The sequence below is a fragment of the Ctenocephalides felis genome, unplaced genomic scaffold, assembly GCF_003426905.1.
Source record: "Ctenocephalides felis isolate EL2017-DRISC unplaced genomic scaffold, ASM342690v1 CF-g0.4_SCAFFOLD_00845, whole genome shotgun sequence".
NCBI classification, from domain to species: domain Eukaryota; kingdom Metazoa; phylum Arthropoda; class Insecta; order Siphonaptera; family Pulicidae; genus Ctenocephalides; species Ctenocephalides felis.
In genome coordinates, this window is record NW_020536999.1 from 4,480,789 (window position 1) to 4,501,941 (window position 21,153).

Genomic DNA, 21,153 nt, shown 5'->3' on the forward strand with positions numbered 1-21,153 from the left:
TATACCTATCTAAATTAAACTATAAAGGACTTCTGGTTTTTATAGCCACTACTATTAAAAAAATTTTTCGGCTAAAAATCGAAGTTGCTCTAATTCGACTTATATTCAAAAAGTACTTATATTATGACTTTAATAAATCGCCACTGAATTATTAGACCCCTCTGAATGCTAGTTTTTATTTTATAGCAATCTTACAAAATCGACAATTCTCGCAAAGGGGGGACCAGTAGAAAATTTTTCGGCTAAAAATCAAAGTTGCTATAATTCGACTTATATTTAAAAAAACTAGATATTTTTGTGCATAGGAAGACTTAGGCAAGGATAAGTTAAAAGAGGAAAACTTTGATCGCATCCCTCTTCCGTGCCATTTGCTACAGAAATATGATTGTGTAATCCCTTGAATTTTTTTCCTTAAGGCTAATTGCAAAAACTTCCGATAGATTTAATAATTAGGATCAACCGAAATTAGGATTTATATGTTTAGATAACATTTTTAACTGTTTATTTCGCAATTCAAGTTTTCGCTTTAAATTACGAGGCACAACTAGTGTGAAATTTTCAAAAAATCGATTTTTCAATTTTTCCATATTTCGATAGGTTATACCTTTAAAAATAACATACCAAATTTTAAATCGATATCTTAAATAGTTTTTGAGTCACAGCCATTTAAAGAGTATATATGTGGTATATAGTATAACGATCATTTTATCTTTAAACGCGTTTTTCCCGAAACAGCATTTTCCGAATTTGCTGCAGCGATTACTCAAAAACAAATGATCCGATCACTATCAATTTTTTTTACATGTTCTATATATAGTTCTCCGCAAAATGAACTATTGATTTTTTGATCGGATCAAAAATCGAATTTTGGCAGTTTAAAAACGACCAAAATTTTGGGTAAAATTTGCCTTTTTTAAAAAAACGCCGTCATTTTCTCAATTTTTGATTTGTTTTTTTATAGTAGTTCATTTTGCAGACAATATTATCTAGTTTAACGAGATTTTTTTTAAATTTCATCCACGAAGTAGGACGGAATCACTGCAGCAGTAAAGGGCCTTTTTTGTCGCACCGTTGGAGATCGACGATAACTTAAAAAATATTAAAATTGTTTCTTCAAAAAATTTACTGTGTATTCTTAAAACATGTATAAATATATTCCTAAAATTTTGAAATGGTTGATAAAGTAGTTTTTTTAATATAAATTCCCAAAAATCACCTTTTTAGGCGGTTACACTATAATTGTGCCCCTTAAATCTAAACATTGAGATTTGTTAAAATCGATTTAGGATTGTGGGTTAGAACGTGGACAAAAAAAATTACACTCTTTTGCAAATTACAAAGAAACGGCTCGGTCAATCTTTGCACAAAAGTGAGAAACGATAGTCATCATAGATTTACATCCAATGGTTTGTGAATTCTTGAAATCGGTTCAGGCGTTTTTGATAAAACATCTATGAGAGGTTTAATGTTGACAAACGCCCAAAAAAGCAACTAATTTTTTCAAACTTTGACGAATAGCCCGGCCAATTTACGCATTCAAGATTACAATAATTTATAATGAGCTGTAATTCGGCAAAATGGTTTAAAATACAATTATAAAAAAAATCTCAAAAGTCCTCATCGTTCCGATGCGAGCTAAAAATATGGCACGCTAAATGGTCAGTTTTATCGCAAAATCACTTAAGACAATATTGTAGAGCATACAATTAGCTACAAAAAATGTTAAGATACTTTTTTTGCTCAAAGCCACCCTTTTAAAGATATATCACTTTGAAAAGTACGTTTGAACGCCACCTACGAGGTAGTGTGCTTAGCTCGATTTTTTTACGTGGTTTTCCCTCATCCCTTTTCAATGCTAGTTGATGAAAAATGCATTAGACAGGCAGAAATATTGGTAGATACAGACAAATCACGAAAAATGCAGTATGTAGACGTACGAAGTTTTTTGTGTGAGAAAAACAAGAGACTGGCTTCGCTTTCATCCCTACTAGATGAAACAGGAGACTAGATTCGATATCATCCCTTTCAATGCCAGTGGCTGAAAAATGTACGAGACAGGCAGAAATAGGGGTATATACAAAAAAATCACGAGAAATGCATTATGTAGAGTGTGAAGTCTTTCTGAGTGAGAGAAACAGCAGAATGCCTTCGACCTTATCCCTTTTGGTGTCGTTTGCTAAAAAGTGTACGTAAAGTATTACCTAACATCAGATTGTCTCCTAAATCAGTCATCAGTCTGTGGATTGGCAATACTAAATTGTACATTCTAAATACTAAATTTCTAATAATCAATATGGAGCTAATATTAACTAACTGGTTTTTGGTACAAAATTGAAATAACCTAGAAAAAAATTGGTTTATATATATCTTCTAGTTATCAATATTGATTGACTTAATATTGACGCCATTATGTTACATCGATATTAATACTGTACTTACTATTGACAATACTAATTTTCTAGTCATTGGCAAAATCCAATATTCATATGGATATTGTGACAATATTTATCAACTATATTAATAATTTTGTGTATTGGTAAGATATTTCACGTCATAATTTGAAATCCACAAAAACTATAACTAAACCATGCTATTACATTATATTCTAAATACTCCCGACCTCCAAAGTTGTAAACAATGCAATGATCTGTTAAAAAAATGAAAAAATATATTACATAAGAAAGAAAGAAAAGACTTTTTGTGGAGACCGGCTTCAGTCTCATCCCTATACATAAATCTAAATGATATAAATCTAATCGATGATATTAAATGATGATAAATTAAAATCGATTATGACTTCGAAAAATTGTGTATATAATTAATATGGTTGATTATGATTATTAATTACAAATGAAATGATCTAATCTAATAAATTATAATACAATTGGTGATAAAATGCAAAACATGATACAAACCAAAAATTTGAACGATATATATATATATATATATATATATATATATATATATATATATATATATACATATATGTATATATATATATATATATATATATATTATATTATATTATTGCGCTTGCCATGAAATTGTTTAAACATTGTGACGTCACAATTGTAGTAGCCAATCATACATTTTTAATCGATTATAAGTAATTCAAAATATTGTTTTTCGTTTTTATTTTACATATTAATATAAATAATAATAAAGTTTTAAAATACATAAAAATAAATAAGTTTTTTTTTTCAAATTCCTCGGTTCATATTCATTATTATCGTAAGAAAAAATTGAAAGGCCAAATTTAAAAAAAGTGCAGATGACTTCCAGTTAAATTGAAAATTAGAAGTTTACAAGATTCTGGAGGATAGATAAACTACAAGATAATTAAATAAGAGTAAAAATTGTCACAAAAGGTTTGAAAAAGTTATAGACTTTAGTTAAGAAATCCACCTTGCTCATTGTTGACTAAATAATTATTTTTAATAAAAAATACGAGTAGATTTTTATAGATTTTTTTTGATAAGGTAAAGAATAACACTCCTATAAGGAATAAGACACCTATATTCAACAAAATAATTTTTCTAGTCAAAAAAAATTTTTTTTCAAGATATTAGAAGAAATGATTTGAACAATGCTAGTATTTGGATAAAATTTTTGATAGTTCTAATTAGGGACCAATTCGGTAACATAGACGTTGTTATGGCAACGCTAATTTGTACTTCTTTCTTGGTACAAAAAATGTGAATATAGTTGCCGTGCGATCAGGAATCGTTCAAGTATTACGTAAGCAGATTTATTACAATTATTTACCCCCCCCCCATCCCCCTCGTCAGCAAAAGTAAGCAAAGCTCTTACCACCTACCCATAATAAAAGTATTTTCTTCCGTTGGTAGGTTTTTAGCATTAGTTAAAAATGTAATCATTTTGTAAAATCCTTTGAAATTAAAATAAGACTTAAACTGTCCGTTTCAAGTTACCCCGCCTATATGATAAAAAGATCTAGATAACAAATTTTTGGAACATAAAAGAAGCACATTTCCACAGTATACCACAGATAATTTTTCGTTTGAAATTTGTTATTTGTTGTGATATAATTGTTATGGTTTTCACAATACACTTTATATTTGCTCAAAGTCAAATTGGACCTTTGTGCCTCGCCCTGCTCTACATATATAGTTTTTATTAAATTTACTTTAATTCATCGAATGTTACTAGAAACTTTTCAAAAAGCAGGTCAAAGAAGAAATACTTAAATCATTTTCTATCTCTGTTCGCAGAAATTTGAAATTTTTTTGTAAGCTCAGTAGTATTATTTACAATTATACACAAAATCCAGAATCCAAAAAGAATCTGAAAAAATCTTGAAACGTAATCAATAAGTCGAAAGACCAAAAAAGACTTGGATGGATTATACTATGTTTTCTATAGAAAGTGTATAAAACTTCCAGTTTGATTGTATTGACAGAATATAGACGAACTAATGGAGTTTATTGTTTTTATACTACCTCATTGTACATAGCATAGAAACAACACATCCTTATACACTTAAAGTATTAATATCTTTGATTCTCTAGAAATTGTTTAAAATATACCTTAATTAGCAAAACAACGTTTGCCGTGTCAGCTAGTAATTCATAAATAAATATTTTTTAATTTTATGTGTTTTACATTTTGTAAAAAAAAATTCTTCTTGAAGGGGCCACCAAACAAATTTTGATACGGGGCCCCGCCCAGGCACGCAACGCCCCTGAGGTTAGGTATGATGTATGAAACTCCTGAACGCACAGCAAATACAAAGCATTTTTGACAGTTTTTACTACCAATTCATACGAAGTTAGAGCGTTACAATAACATTTCTATTTTACCCAAAGAAATCATCCCTTCAATCTCAATCTATCCACCACCAGTACCTTCCCCAAATTCCTTTATCTATCTTACCTCGTTCGCCCTTGCCATTCGCTTGACGTTTCGCAATGCCTTCCTCAGTGAATCCGGCGAGAATCCTTCGATGTGCAGTTCGGTACGATTCACAGGGTTCGGTATGCACCGACGCGACACTGAACCGAAAAAATTTACATTTAGATTTGTGATGTGATGATGAAATTATTTTTTATAGGTGTATTAGTGTATGTGAATAATGTTGTGTGAGTGAAAATGGTAATTGGACAAAAGTCGATGTGAGAAAAGGATTGAGTTTGTTTGTTGTGTACGTTTCGACACTGTATGTGTGTATGGCATCGTGCCGCCTAAACTAGTGTAACCGCCTAAAAAAAGGTGATTTTTGGGAATTTATATTAAAAAAACTACTTTATCCATCATTCCTAAATTTTGGGAATATATTTATACATGTTTTAAGAATACATAGTAAAATTTTTGAAGAAAAAAATTAAATATTTTTTAAGTTATCGTCGATCTCCAACGGCGCCACAAAAAAGGGCCCTTAACCGCTGCAGTGATTTCGGCCTTCTACGTGGATGAAATCAAAAAAAAAAATCTCGTTAAACTAGATAATATTGCCTGCAAAATGAACTACGATAAAAAAAAAATAAATCAAAAATTGACAAAATGCGGGCGTTTTAAAAAAAAAAGTCGAATTTTACCCAAAATTTTGGTCGTTTTTTGACTGCCAAAATTCGATTTTTGATCCGATCAAAAAATCGATAGTTCATTTTACGGTGAACTATATATAGAACATGTAAAAAAAATGATAGTGATCGAATCATTTGTTTTTGAGTAATCACTGCAGCAAATTCGGAAAATGCTATTTCGAGAAAAACGCGTTTAAAGATAAAATGATCGTTATACTATATACTATATATACTCATTAAATGGCTGTAATTCAAAAACTATTTAAGATATCGATTTAAAATTTTGGTATGTTATTTTTAAAGGTATAACCTATCGAAATATGGAAAAATTAAAAATTAGATTTTTTAAAAATTTCACACTAGTTGTGCCCCTTAAGGCAAATTGCTGAAACTTCCCGTACCGTAATTAAACGTTCGAGATATGAAAATAATCAATAATTGTTTTGATCATTTCAAATTTTTTAATTTTTTTTAGAAGTTTGAAATTTTTGGAATTTTTTTTTGAAAAAAACTTTTTTTTTTAATTTTTTGAGAATTTGAAAATTTTGAAAATATTCGATTTTTTGAAAATTTTGAAATATTTTTACATGATATTTTTTATTATATAAGATATAAGATATTTTATATTTTATAAGATATTAATTTTTCAGAATTTAGTTTTTTTTTTAAAATGATGAAAAATTTCGAAAATTTGAATTTGATTTTTTTTAATTATAAAGAAAGCCGTATCTTCGAAACGGCTAGACCTGCCTATGCCAAAAACTAATCAGCACGTGCTCTCCTTATCAATCGTACGTCTCCTTATCAATACGAATCGAATGTTTTTTAAATTATTCAAATCGGTTGATCGGTGTTCTCGAAATCGTCGACTAAAATTTGTATCCGCACACACATACACATCCATTTTTTCTAAGGTATGCCAAAATGTTCAGAAACCTCTGAAACGTAAAAATATATATAAAATTTTCATTTTCGTTTTTTTGCGTTTTCTAAAATTTTGTTATTTTAAAAGTTGTATGAAAGTACAAGATTTCTGCAATATTCGAGAAATATAAAAAATTTAGCATTTATTATGTACGTTTGGACTCTGTATGTGTGTCATCATTCAGCACGTTAAACAAGTCCTAAAAATATTTTACAAAAATGTATAAAAGTACAAAAATTCTAGATATTTTGATAAATATGAGAAATTCAGCATTTATTTTGTACGTTTCGACGCAGTATGTGTGTCATCATTCAGCACGTTAACAAATTCTAAAACATATTTTACATTTTAAATTATTTAAAGATAGAAAAAAAAATCACAAGATTTCTAGAAGATATAACAAATATAAAAAATATATCAATACATACCATACCATTTTATGTCTAATGTATTCGACAACTTACATTTATAACCTCAAATAAAAGATTTTTTTTGAGAATCATTTTTTATCCAAACGCAATAAATTTAAGAACAAACACAAAAGCTTTACACGATTCTTACAATTTTTTAACTTCACAAAAAAATTAACTTTTATATTCATATGGGCATTACAGATGATAAATAGATATTTGAAAAAGTGTAGATTTTGGATTAAATAAAATGGCTAAAATAAAAAATAATGATAAAGCCTGAAATAATGTTTATTTATACCAATTTTAAGTGGCATTTTGCCTTAAGTCAAGCTGCACAAACTTCCTGATACGTACATAATTAAATTAATCAACAACAATCGAAATTCAGCTATTCAGAAAAAACTAGTGCAACTGTTTATTTAGTAAATGAAGTTTTTGTTTTTATTAAAAAATAATCAAAATGATTTCCAATCCAAGTTTTTGTAATATATTTATAAATCTCTGTAATTAATTTTTATTATTATACTACTTTTCATAGGCCTATAATAATATTTTACAATACTTATTTTAAAAATAAATTTCAAAAATTAATTAAAAAGAAACGCTGTGGCCGATCGTCTTGCAAAGTTAATGAAATCAAGTCCTAATCAAGCTATATCGAATGGTTTTTAAATTTTTAAAATCGGTTGAGCCGTTTTTGAGAAAGCTTCGACGAAAGGTCAAATTATGATCGACAATATATGAAATTAACATATTGTAAATATATAATTAGGGTGGTCCTTAATATGGATATTTTTGAATATCCTTGGTCTCAAAAGATTCCACTTTGATAACGATGATAATGATAATAAAAAAAATCTGTGATTAAAAAAATTGGTTAAAAGAACGTTTCAAGTCTTAATATTAATTTTAAGATAGTCCGGACTCCAACCACCAAAGTTTCTTGGTTCTTCTTCCTAAGTAAATACTTATTTTATAAAATATATCAAATTTTTGTTGTAAATTTTTTATTGATGATCAAAATAAGCAAAAATAATATCATTCTCAAAATTTTGACTTGAAACTTCCAGATAATATTTTTTTATCAATTTGGAAGCATTTGAGCCCCTGGGGGCAAAAAATTGAAAAAAATCCATATTAAGGACTAACCTAATATATATATATATATATATATATATATATATATATAATGTCGTGTAATGTTAGAATATAATTTGTATATTTGTTACAATACAAACAAATTTGTTAAAATGCTTTTGATAGGTATGTGTTTTTTCGGTTCAGGCCGTTTTATATTTAACATATGTTTCGATACCATATTTGATCATTTATTCACAATTATAAATAATTAATACTAATACTATTAGTTAAAGAATCGATTACATAAACACTTGAATAATATTACATAAACACTTGAATAATATTACACAATCCTGGTTTAGTTGTATAAGGCGCTGCGGTCGCTTTAGCATAGTTCCAAACCCAAAAATTATTGTTTCATTCATTACATTGAATTATGTATTTTAAAATGTACTTTTAATGGATTTATAATATTGTACATACAAATACATATAATATATGAAATAGAAATTATAAATAATTACATTAATTGTATTCAAATAAAAATTTTAGTTGATTTTAATAACAAATTATTTACTTAATCAATACCAGTCGATTTATATTGGTTTAGGATATAAATGAAGTTGCTTATAACGGTGTAGCAAAATTTTAAACCCTAAAACCTGTCAACGAGTTCGACTTGAAGTTAGCCTCGTCGTTGTTAACAAAAATAACATACACGTTGATTATTTATGTTTACACAGACTTCAATTTTTAACAATATGACAAATTATTCTTTTGTTTATGTAATCGATTCTTCATACACATGTTACCTTAATCTCCAATGATAAAGTTTGGATGATAACAGACCCCATCATGCAAAATTCTGATAAATCACTCAAATGCACTAAACAACATGCCAGGATGTTAGATGTTAAATGTTAAAGATGATATTTGCAAGCAACAAGCACATGGCAGATTTATTTACAAAATATTAACCCAACATGCACATTTATATTTATAAAGAATGTATATATATGTATATATATATATATATATATAAATATATAATAATATAAATATATAAATAAATATATAATATATAACATATATATACACATATATATAATATATAGATATATATTTACTAGTAGTAAATTATTATTAAGTAGCAATAATTGTCCACAAAGTGGATTCGGTTAAATTTGCTATTTTCAGATTTCTTATTAAGTGTAGTTATGTAGTTATCCAGCTTTTACAAGACGTAGTCGTCAGGTAAATCTTCAACAAAATCGTCATATTTTATCGAAGGTCGTCGTTAGGTTTTTTACAAGCTTGTTAAGTTTTCTACAGGTTTACCAGGTCAGATTTTGTGCAAACTTGTCAGATTTTCTACTGGCTTATTAGATTTCTTACAAGGTCGTAAGGTTTGTTACAAGATTGTCAGATTTAGTACAATTTAATCTGTTTTTTACAAGCTTGTAAGGTTCTAGAAACAATGTATAGAAAGTTGTCAGATTCTCTTCAAAGTTGTCAGATTGTCTTTAAATATATCAGATTTTCTACAAAGCTATCCAACGTCTACAAAGTGGCCCACTCTTCTGCAAAGTCGTTTAGTTGCCTACAAAGTCGTCTAGTTGTATACAAAGTCGTCCAGTTGTATACAAAATTATCCAATTCCAGTTGCCTACAAAGTTGTCCTGTCTTCCATTAAGTTATTCAGTTGTCTACAAAATTATCTAGTTGTTTACAAAGTCGTCCTGTTATCTACAAAGTTATCCCAACAAAGTTGTCTTGTGATCTATAAAGTTGTACTTTGATCTACAAAGTCGTCCAATCGTTTCCACAATTGTCCAATTATCTACAAAGTCGCCCACTTGTGTAAAAAGTCGTCCAGTTGTCTACGAAGTTACCCAGTTGTATACAAAGTTGTCTTGTGATCTACAATGTTTTCCACTTGTCTACAAAGTAGTCCAGACAACTGAAAAGTCAACAAAATAATCCAGTTGTTTACAAAGTTGTCCAATTTTACGAAATTATCCAGTTGTCTACAAAGTTGTCGTTTGATCCATAAAGTTGCTATCCCTACAAAGTTATTCTGTGATCTACGAAGTTGTCCTGTGATCTACAAAAGAGTCCAATAGTCTTCAAAGTCGTCCAGATGTTTACATAGTAGTCCTGTGATCTACAAAGTTATCCTCTGATCTACAAAGTTATTCAGTTGTCTATAAAATTATTCAGTTTTCTACAAAGTTGTCCTATAACAAAGTCGACCAATTGTCTACAAAATTATCCAGTTGTTACAAAATTGTCCTGTTATCTACAAAGTTATCCCTACAAAGTTATCATATGATCTACAAAGTTATCCTGTGATCTACGAAATAGTCCTGTAACCTACAAAGTAGTCCAGTAGTCTACAAAGTAGTCTATTTATCTAGAAAGTTGTCCTGTGATCTACAAAGTCGTTCAATTGTGTACAAACTCATCCAATTGCCTACAAAGTCGTCCGACTTTATAAACGTTATCAGATTTTCTACAAAATTGTTAAATCGAATCAATTTGGTAATATGTATACGATTATCCTTTGTGCCATGGATTTTCTATTGATTTAAAAATGTCTATAATTTCTAGTATTAACTTACATATAGCCTTAATTTTTCATTATTGTCGTTCATTACTTATTGATGTTCATCATCAACAATTCTCAACATTGCCTTTAACTTCCTAATGATTATTTAAGAGTGAAAATAACGTTTCAACTTTGCACTTTTGGATCTTTACTTTACCAAATGCAATTTTTATTATCCTACATGTACCCCTAAAATTTGAACAATTTTTCTACAAATAAATCTGTTCTTGCAGTTTTTCTACAAATACCCTAGTGCCTACAATCACCGCACTAAATTATCATTCCTAATTTTTTTTCCTTACGCAAATTATTTATTACTTTCCAGCAATAGACCTTCATAAGTCCTTTCCCTTCTATACAAACCTTCTGCGCCTCATACTCCTCCTCGTACCAAACCGCCAACGAATTGATCAGAATCTTCGCCAACCAGGAGTCCAAAATGGTAACTTTTTTCTCCAAAATCTTCAGACCTGCCTTGTTTTTGTCTTCACAAGATAATTTATCCTTGGTTTCTTCGAAAAGTGGCCTAGCAGTCGTCGTCGTGGTAGTCGTAGTCAATTTCCTTCTTCCGGGAAATGGACATTCGGATGCTGGCAGCTCGCTCAAGCAACGATTCAGCACTTTTTTGAGATAAATGATAATTTTGTGGTGGAATGATGGATGGATGAATGGGTGCTGATTTTGATTTGTGCACTGAGGAGGAAAATATGCTCTCTAGATGTGCAAGGTTGAACAGACTATTGAAACGTGACAACGTTGGTGATCTATTCTAATTAGGGAATGCAATACCGGTTTACCGGTATACCGGTAAACCGCCCAATTTTTTGGCAGTATTTTTACCCGTATTTATCCCAAAAATACCGGTATTTTCGGTATTTTTACATAAGCGCTATTTGATACATAATACCCTAAAGTTCAAATTTCTCGGAACAAATTTATCTTTAAATTCCATAATCGCATAAACAGCTATATCTTCAAGTGATTCTATACAATAAACAAATGTCAACTCGTCATTAAACTGAATATTTATTGCTTTCCAAAGGGCTTCCTATCGTGTTACAATAAATAGAATTGGACTGATAGATAATGATGTTTGTTTCATCTTATGTAACGGTTTTTTAAGTGATATTTGCGCCAAAATATTTTATATCATGCAGATTACCTCTGAATAATCTTTATTTTTTTCTAACTTTATACATAATAATTATGATAATTACTAAATATTTTTGCTTCTTATTACAATTATAAAATATTATTTTTCGAAAACGTTTTGAAGTTTGAAAATACTATAGAAGCATCACATTGTTTTAAATAACAATACTCAACAATTATAGTATCTTATTATTTATCTCGATAAAGTATTCGATCTTAAATTAGTGTAGAAATTTTTTTTTAAAATATTGGAGATTATGTTAATTTAACACATCGGATACAGACAATACAGTTTATTATAATAATGTAATATGATCTTTATGAGTTTTTGGTCTTTCTTACTCATAAGTTTGTTTTTGGTGAAAAGTACTCAATATACTCGATAGTGATAATGAATTAATTAAATTGGATATAATTTTGTTAAATTATTATTTAAAAAAATAAACTTATTGTTTTATTTTACTGTTTAGTTGAATATAGTTGTAGTTGTATATACATTTTTTCATATTTGTAGTAGTAACTTTCAATTTTGTTTACGTTTGTTTAAGATAAAAAAAATACCGGTAATTTACCGGTATTCCGGTTTTAAAATCAAAATTTACCGAAATACCGGTATTGAAATTTTCCATCGGTATTGCATTCCCTAATTTTAATCGCTAATTATTTTAAATAAAACTTGTATATGGTTTTGCATAAAATTGGAACAAACTGTGCACAATTTTACTTTTAACGTTTTTGCTACGAGAGTGGCTTATAGGCGACATTTACATGACTACCTGTGTGTACGAGTGTCGCTTATATCCTACATCCAGATTAATGATTCATGATTTATAACTCGGAGTTAAATCTGAATGAAAAATTCTAATTTGTTATTGTAATTTTTAGTACTTCAGAAGTGTAATGTGAAGGTAATTTGGACCGTCAAGTCTTCTACAAGTCTGTTAAATTTTTTACAAGTCTATTTAGTTTTCTACAGGTCATTCAGGATATCTACAAAGTTGTCAGGTTTTCTACAAAGTTGTCAGGTTTTCTACAAAGTTGTCAGATTTTCTACAAAGTTGTAAAATTTTTTACAAAGTTTTTAGATTTTTACAAAGTTCTCAGATTTTCGACAAAGTTGTCAGTTTTCCTACAAGTTGTTAGAAGATTGTCAAAGTTGTTAAATTTTCTACTAAGCTGTCAAAGTTGTTACATTTTCTACACCGTTATCAAAATTGTCAGGTTTTCTAGTCAGGTTTTCTACAAATTTGTCAAGATTTCTACAAAATCGTCCGATCGTCTACAAAATCGTCCGATCATCTACAAAGTTGTCCATTCGTCTACATTTTTTTTGTCTTATACAAAGTTGTCGTGTCTTGTAGAAAATGGACATGTCTTGTACAAAGTTGTCCTTTCTTGTGGCAAGTTGTTCTTTCTTGTACAAAGTTGTCTAAAAAGTTGCCAAATCGTCTACAAGGTTTCCAAATTGTCTAGAAAGTTGCCAAATCGCCTAGAAAGTTGTCAGTTGTCTACCAAATTGTCATGTCTTATTCAAAATTGTCGTGTCTTATTCAAAGTTGGTTTTTATTGTACAAAGTTGTCTAGTTGTCTACAAATTTGATGAATCGTCTATAAATTTGACGAATCGTCTACAAAGTCGCCCGATCGTCTACAAAGTCTACAAATTTGTCGTGTCTTGTACAAAGTTGTCCTTTCTTGTACAAAGTTGTCTACAAAGTTGTCCGGTTGTCTACAGAGTTGTCCAATCGTCTACAAAGTTGTCCAGTCCTCTGCAAAGTCGTCCAATCAACTACAAAGTCGTCCAATCAACTATAAAGCCGTCTAATCAACTACAAAATTATTCAGTGTTTTAAAAAAATGTCTAAAAAGTTGTCCAGTTGTCTACAAAGTTGTCCAGTTGTCTACAAAGTCGTCCAATCGTCTACAAAATTATTCAGTTTTTTACAAAATTGTGCACAAAGTTGTCCATAGTTGTCTACAAAGTCGTCCAATCGTCTACAAAATTATTCAGTTGTTTACAAAATTGTCTGTAAAATTGTCCATTTGACTATAAAATTGTTCAGTATTATACAAAGTTGTCTTTTCTTGTACAAAGTTGACAAATCGCCTACAAAGCTCTCCAGTCGTCTACAAAGTGGTCCTTTCTTGTACAAAGTTGTCCAGTTGTCTAAAAATTTGATAAATCGTCCGCAAAGTCGTCCAATTGTCTACAAAGTTGTCTACAAAATTGTCCAGTTTTATACAAAGTAGTCTTTTCAGTTGTCTAAAAAATTGTCCTGTCTTGTACAAAGTTATCCCATCATGTACAAATCTTTTTTTTCTCAAATACATATAACCCTAATAAAAATTTTGACCCTCTTACCACTTTTTTATACCATTTTATAGGTAATAAATTATAAAAATTTCTCTTTAAAATTATTCAGCTATGAAGTTTATACGATCTTTAGATTAAATATTTGACACTCCTAACTGTCGAAACCTAACCTTCAAATAGACAAAATTTCAAAATAACAAATAACACGCCTATTTCATTTATATAAGCAACTTCAGCGTAGTATCAATTATTTCCAAACGCTTAATATTATTTCCTTAGTGTATCCAGACAACACAAAACAGGTCACCGACGATAGCAATTACACTTATAGTAACATTTTGAACGTAATAAGTGCAAACAAAAAATTGTACACAGTTTCCAAAATAAATTATAAACTTGTACAAAAATAATAGAAAAAAAATCAATTTACGAAAATAGCTATTTTCATTTTTATTTACAAAATTATTACGGCCTATTGTGTAAGTGGCAATATTTAGCGTAGAAATTATTATAAATTTTGAAGAATTATTTAAAAAATTCCACTTGTTACATAAAGCTTTGCAAAAGCAAAAACACTTAAAGCGATTTTGTTCGAATTTAAAACGAATTAACAAAAATGTGCTAATTGAAAAAGCTTACGAGGAAAAAATGAACGCGCCCATAAGACACAACATAAATTGTTTATATATATATATATATATATATATATATAATTTATAAATACATGCATTAAACATTTAATAAATACCTACATAAATTCTGTTTTTTAAACGGGTATACCAATCACATTTTTGTAGACTACAAAAAATTTTGATAAATAAATGATCAAACATAGAATTAAATAATTACATTCTAACAAAACATCAGACAGACAACAAAGTAGTTTTTATTTATTGGTTTATTTTAGGGGTTGGTTGTGCAGTTTTTTTCTGGATTAATATTTTTAGTAATCATGCACAGACATGGACAATTAAAATAATTTGTTAATTTTTAGTCGGTAATTAGATAAATAATAATAAACAAAGCCAATTTATTAAACTTGTACGTTGAAGTAGGTTTCCATCATCTTCAATATTTAGTGTTTCAATATTTATTAATTTATTAATATTTATTGAATAGTTTTTTGAATTATTCAAATCGGTTGAATCGTGTTCACAAATTTGTCGACGAAAATTTGTATCCGATCACACATACACAACATAGTTCAAAAGATAGAAAAGATAAAAAGTAGACCAATGGGTTGCAGAACTCGAGGTCAAATGTGAGCTATGAAGTTTTACTTCAAATATAGGCATGTGGGGTATCAAATGAAAGGTCTCGACGGGCTTTATAATAATACCATAATAAAAAACCTGTGACAGCAATAGGGTTCTGTATTTTATATTTAGTCTTGTAAACCGAGTTGCCATAGAGCATAGTTATATACACAGTATTATAGATTATTTAATTTTGTACAAATTTGCAGAATATTTCACTCCTCTACGACGAATAGTTCAAAAGATAGAAAAGATAATCAAAAGTAGACCAGTGGGTTGCAGAACTCGAAGTCAAATGTGAGCTAAGAAGTTTTACTTCAAATAAAGGCATGTGGGGTATCAAATGAAAGGTCTCTACGAACTTTATAATAATATCATGATAATAGACCTTAGACACCAATAGGGTTCTGTATTTTATATCTAGTCTTGTAAACCGAGTTGATATAGAGCAGTTACATACACAGTATTATAGATTATTTAATTTTGTACAAATTTGCCGAATTTTACTTCTGTACGACAAATAGTTCAGAAGATACAAAAGATAATAAAAAGTAGACCGAAGGGTTGCAGAACTAGAGGTCAAATGTGAGCTAAGAAGTTTTACTTCAAATATAGGCATGTGGGGTATCAAATGAAAGGTCTCGACGAGATTTATAATAATATCATAATAATAAACCTTTGACAGCAATAGGGTTCTGTATTTTATATACAGTCTTGTAAACCGAGTTGCCATAGAGCATAGATACAACCACAGTATTATAGATTATTTAATTTTGTACAAATTTGCAGAATATTTCACTCCTCTACGACGAATAGTTCAAAAGATAGAAAAGATAATCAAAAGTAGACCAGTGGGTTGCAGAACTCGAAGTCAAATGTGAGCTAAGAAGTTTTACTTCAAATAAAGGCATGTGGGGTATCAAATGAAAGGTCTCTACGAACTTTATAATAATATCATGATAATAGACCTTAGACACCAATAGGGTTCTGTATTTTATATCTAGTCTTGTAAACCGAGTTGATATAGAGCAGTTACATACACAGTATTATAGATTATTTAATTTTGTACAAATTTGCCGAATATTTTACTTCTGTACGACAAATAGTTCAGAAGATACAAAAGATAATAAAAAGTAGACCGAAGGGTTGCAGAACTAGAGGTCAAATGTGAGCTAAGAAGTTTTACTTCAAATATAGGCATGTGGGGTATCAAATGAAAGGTCTCTACGAGCTTTATAATAATATCATAATAATAAACCTTTGACAGCAATAGGGTTCTGTATTTTATATACAGTCTTGTAAACCGAGTTGCCATAGAGCATAGATACATACACAGTATTATAGATTATTTAATTTTGTACAAATTTGCCGAATATTTCACTCCTCTACGACGAATAGTTCAAAAGATAGAAAAGATAATCAAAGTAGACCAGTGGGTTGCAGAACTCGAAGTCAAATGTGAGCTAAGAAGTTTTACTTCAAATAAAGGCATGTGGGGTATCAAATGAAAGGTCTCTACGAACTTTATAATAATATCATGATAATAGACCTTAGACACCAATAGGGTTCTGTATTTTATATCTAGTCTTGTAAACCGAGTTGATATAGAGCAGTTACATACACAGTATTATAGATTATTTAATTTTGTACAAATTTGCCGAATATTTTACTTCTGTACGACAAATAGTTCAGAAGATACAAAAGATAATAAAAAGTAGACCGAAGGGTTGCAGAACTAGAGGTCAAATGTGAGCTAAGAAGTTTTACTTCAAATATAGGCATGTGGGGTATCAAATGAAAGGTCTCGACGAGATATATAATAATATCATAATAATAAACCTTTGACAGCAATAGGGTTCTGTATTTTTTATCTAGTCTTGTAAACCGAGTTGCCGTATAATACACAGTATTATAGATTATTCAATTCATAGATACTTACCCAGTATTAAAGAATATTTAATTCTGTACAAATTTGCCGAATATTTCACTCCTCTACGACAAATAGTTCAAAAGATAGAAAAGATAATAAAAAGCAGACCAATGGGTTGCAAAACTCGGGCTCAAATGAGAGCTAAGAAGTTTTACAACTCGAGGTCAAATGTGAGCTAAGAAGTTTTACTTCAAATATAGGCATGTGGGGTATCAAATGAAAGGCCTCTACGAGCTTTATAATAATATCATAATAATACCCCTTTGGCAGCAATAGGGTTACGTATTTTATATCTAGTCATAGACAGCAATATAGATGTTCATTCCGTCAATACAAATAATATTTTTTTTGTTTCATTCAAATAGGACGCTCCGTTCTCTTAAACATTGAAACACCAATTTTGTCACTTTTTACTCCGTATCTCCGAAACGGCTGGGCCTGCCTTTGCCAAAAACTAATCGGCACGTCTCCTTATGAATAGGAATCAAATTTGAATTGAATCATTCTAATGATTAGAATGGAATTAGATTCTAATCGTGAACCCGAAATCGTCGACAAAAATCTGTATCCGAACACAGACACACCACACATACACATTTTTTAAAGTAAAACTTATGAATAGGAATCAAATTTGAATTGAATCATTCTAATCATTAGAATGATTCAATTCAATTTGATTCCTATTCATAAGTTTTACTTTAAAAAATGGCGTGTGTATGTGTGTGTGCCTGTGTTTGGATACAGATTTTTGTCGACGATTTCGGGTTCAACCGATTAGAATCTAATTCTATCTAACCGATAAGAGCATTACGCTCGAGTCGAGTGCCAATGATCTCATACGATAGCAAAACAGTTTTACTTCAATCGCACGTGGACCTTGCTCACACTTCTTTTAAGGTATGCCAAATTGTTCAGAAACCTTTGAAACGTAGAATATGTAAAAAAAATTATTTTCGATTTTTAAAATTGAAGATGATGGAAAAGCCCACCGAAACGTGAAGTTTACAAAAATATTTTAAAAATTTTGGTCAAATATATTTCCACTTACCAGGTTGGCTCTTCAAATGCCAGGCAGCACATTGCTCGTTCTGCACAAGTCTTCTGGCAGAGTCGAAGTCAACAATTTGGCTTCTTTTATCAATTTCTGGTTTACAAAATAATCTTTGTCTGATTTCATTCACATTAGTTGTCCTACTCACATGAGTGTCGAAGGCGAAATTGTCTGATGGGCATTCCTGGCACAAATCTGGAAACGAGAAAGACAGTTATGGCTAACAATTTACAAACAGTAAATGATTGTATTTTTGAGTCCTCTTGAAAAAATCTGTGGGCTATATATTAGATTGTCAAATATCTCCCTTCCGCTTTTTTGCTCTTGGTTTATAATACAAAAAGGCGGAAGGGAGATATTTGACAACCTTAAATATATATTATATTTAAAAACTAGTGGTGTATGGCATCGTGCCTTAAGGCAAATTGCTGGAACTTCCCGTACCGTAACGAAATATTCGAGAAATTTTAAACGTTTTCAAATATATCATTACGAATACTGTAACTTTCATTATTTTTTCTTAGCTATCTTATTATATCTGAGCAAATCAAATGTAAATCATAAATCAATTGATTTATCTCCAGAACATTAACAATTGTCATTCCATTACAAATTAAATTAAAAAAAAATAGTTGCCTAAATGGTTACACAAAGTTGAAAATGTGCTCCCGTATAGTCACAGTCTAAACGCATTTGCAAACTAGCTGTAAGTGAAATTCTGTCTTAAGGCAATTCAGGCATCGTGCCTTAAGGCAAATTGCTGGAACTTCCCGCACCAAAAATTATTACTTTTTTAAAAGCTATTAACATTTTGAAAAAAATTTACTTCGAAAAAATTAGATTTTTGATTTTTGAAATTTAGAAAATTGTTTGAAAAAAAAGTTTTCTTTATTTTGGCATAGTTTGGAAATTCTGAACTTTTTTTCAAAGCAATCGTACTGCGTAAGCGCCGCGTCGCCGTCTAACGGATAAACATTGGTACGGAACCCATAGGAATGTAAACAAAATTCATACTTATTGTAAAAATCTCTATAAAGTATCTGATAATTTGATGTGCATATGTCTAATGATCATTTTTGACCGCCAAATGGCATTTTTTTTACTTTTTTCATTAGATCTCCGAAACCGCTAGACCTGCCTTCATGAATTTGATCAATTCTTCATCATGTCAATACAAGTAAAATGTTTTTTGAATTATGCAAATCGGACGCTCCGTTCTCTTAAAAACTGAGTTACCGTTTCGGCACTTTTTGCCCCGTATCTTCGGAACGGCTAGACCTGCCTTCGACAAAAACTAATCAGCACGTCTCCTTATCAATACGAATCGAATGTTTTTTGAATTATTCAAATCGGTTGATCCGTGTTCCCGAAATCGTCGACGAAAATTTGTATCCGCACACAAACACACACACATACATCCATTTTTTCTAAGGTATGCCAAAATATTCAGAAACCTCTGAAGCGTAAAGATATATAAAATTTTCATTTTCGATTTTTTTGCGATTACTATAACTTGCCCTACGGAAGTTAATGAATCTTATATATAAAAATGGATCGCAAATGTGTTGGTAAGCGCATAACTCAACAACGTCTGGACCGATTTGGCCATTTTTTTTTTTTAAATGTTCTTTGAAGTCCAAGAATGGTTCTTACGGCGAGAAAAAATCGAATAATTGCCGGGAAAACCCTAAAAACAGCCCTTTTCTTTTTCACATACAAGCATTTTCTAACTAAAGCGTCAGAATCAAAGGATAATCCTCCTAAACGATTATTCGGATTTTGATAAATCTTTCTGAAGTTTGTTATGGGATTTTTTTAGGATTTTTTGAATTATAGAAATATAGTTAGAAAAAATATAATATATAAATTGCAGTGTATAATTTTTAATATACAATTTTATTGAACATATTTTAATATTTGTTAAAGGGATAATTAAAGTGTTAACTGTGGGAATTGAGAGTCATCATTTTATTTGAAGCAGTTCTACATTTAACTCACTCATATATTGGTGTAAATAGTAATTCGAAAAACAATAATTATTATTTTTAACTGAACAGTAATTTTTTATAAGATATTGAAAAAAGGTAGATGTGGTTACAGGACAACATCTGTCGAGTCATCTAGTAAGTAATAAAATATCTAAGAAATATATGTATAAGTCTTTGCCCAGCCTGTGTCAGACATCTTACCAATTGGCTAAATATCTAAATTTCCCTTACCTCCCTTACCTGTGGTGTTGGACACCGTTGATGACAACTCCTGGTTTGGCACATTTCATGAGATCGAAAAATAAAAGATAGGGTTTGTCCAGACGTCGGAGTCGACTCCGCATTTTCTTCCCAGGCTGTCAGTTGGTCCTAAGATATTGTTCAGGCTTCCATTTTTCAAAGCTGAAAAAAAAATAAAATAGATTCAGAAAAAAATATGAAAACTGTTTTTCATAATCTCTCATACCAGGCACCTCTGTCTGACTGAGATATGAAAATAATGTATATATATAAATAAAAAAAAAACAAAAAAAATAGAAATATTTAGAAAATGTACCTTGGTTATCAGAAAATCTGGACGAATTGAAAAATGATATCAAGTAAAAATTGTGGAAAATCTAGAAAATTGGTTAATTGATCTGGTTGATAGAAAACAAGGCAGAAAGGATGCAAATTGATATCTGAACATCAGAATAAGCAAAAAATAAAGGTGAATATCTGTACTCAAAATTATCAAGAAAATGTATAAATTACATCTGATCTGATTAAAAATAAGATCTGGATATTATATATTAGAAAAATCAGGACAAAGCAAAAAAATGATATCTGGTTATTGGAAATATCAAGACATATGATTATCAATAATTGAAAAATAAGTTCTGGTTGTGTGGAAA

The 21,153-nt window shown here is 29.8% G+C and overlaps 1 long non-coding RNA gene across 1 annotated transcript; it reads right to left on the minus strand.

Annotated features, from left to right (window-relative positions):
- Positions 1 to 4,892: 4,892 nt before the first annotated feature.
- Positions 4,893 to 20,553, minus strand: LOC113373367. The gene is made up of 3 exons (XR_003366911.1): positions 20,501 to 20,553; positions 18,270 to 18,467; positions 4,893 to 5,012 (listed from the first exon to the last, which is right to left on the minus strand). It is a non-coding gene; the product is annotated as an uncharacterized LOC113373367 (long non-coding RNA).
- Positions 20,554 to 21,153: the final 600 nt, after the last annotated feature.